The sequence below is a fragment of the Penaeus monodon genome, chromosome 21, assembly GCF_015228065.2.
Source record: "Penaeus monodon isolate SGIC_2016 chromosome 21, NSTDA_Pmon_1, whole genome shotgun sequence".
NCBI classification, from domain to species: domain Eukaryota; kingdom Metazoa; phylum Arthropoda; class Malacostraca; order Decapoda; family Penaeidae; genus Penaeus; species Penaeus monodon.
The window spans coordinates 44,767,806-44,768,187 of NC_051406.1; positions in this window are offsets into that span (position 1 = coordinate 44,767,806).

Sequence of the window (382 nt, forward strand, 5' to 3'; positions counted from 1 at the left end):
CACTAACTTTAATCACCAGAACGTATATCGCATTATATCTCAGTCACCGCGAACACGTTATATAAACAAGTAATGTCTGACAATTCTCGCGATACTAATATATAGTGACTGGATTTTTCGTATATTTATATTCCACTACTGATGACTAGCTGACTCGTAAATAAAACAGCGAAGGGATGTTTACATTTTATTACTAATGATTCGCTGATTCGTAAATAAGATAGCGAAGGAATATGATAAAGAAACAGAGGATTATACAAAAGGATTTTTCTATTCATTGCTTATTGTTCGTTCGTGGATAATAAAAACGACAAGAACTTTGACATATTCGTGAGTTTCCGTTTTCTTTCCTTTTTTTGGCATTTTATTCAGCAACATTGAC